Here is an 852-nt window from a genome sequence, read left to right as displayed (position 1 = left end):
CTATCTGTACCAAACACAAAATTATAAAATTTTTCTTTTATCAATAAATCGTATTTAATAAACAATAAAAAATAAATAAAAATATAACGGTTAAGATGACTTGATGATTTAACATTGTAGATATTCGTATTGTATCATGTAGCTATATATATTATATACTATAACTATTTGCTCCCGTGCACTTCGTTGCTCGTTAAATGTACTAACTCTATATGACTCAAACTTTGTTTAATTCGTTATTTAATATTCGGTGTATGGTGTTCAAAATTTATCTTAACTTTTCCGTTTCCCGGAATAAAAATTCTGATTCGCAGCAGTTTATTATCAGGTAGGCAATCTACCTGCGGTATAGATCGCGGACCCCGTGCTGTTTGTACGTAGGTAAGTGTATGAAATTAACTCTAAAGTATCAAAGTTTTACCAAGTTTGTCGTATTCCATCTATAGTGGATTAATATAATCAATTAATACAAAATCCTAACCTAACCTAACCATACTAATATCAGATGAATAAAAAAAAACCAAATTTAACCAGTTATTTTATGCGACGGAGCACGGACAACGATTATATACAATCCTACTTGTTTGTAATACGTACAAATGTAAAATTTACTTGATATATGTAATATGTTAACTATTTCAGACATAGTTATAAAGTAATAGTATAATAGAACTGTAAAAGTGTTTGGATGGGAACAATTATATAACACATTGGCGTGTATCATAAAAAAAATGATATTGTTCAAATAATTTTAGGTGACCTATATCCCTCATAATATTGCTACTCCGACCTATAAAATGTTCTATTTTTCTTCTATCAATACCCACCAACCCATATTTGAGGTGTTGTCTG

This window comes from Acyrthosiphon pisum, chromosome A1 (genome assembly GCF_005508785.2).
Source record: "Acyrthosiphon pisum isolate AL4f chromosome A1, pea_aphid_22Mar2018_4r6ur, whole genome shotgun sequence".
Lineage (NCBI taxonomy): Eukaryota > Metazoa > Arthropoda > Insecta > Hemiptera > Aphididae > Acyrthosiphon > Acyrthosiphon pisum.
The sequence above is the reverse complement of the archived record's forward strand: the minus strand, read 5'-3'. Positions refer to the sequence as shown.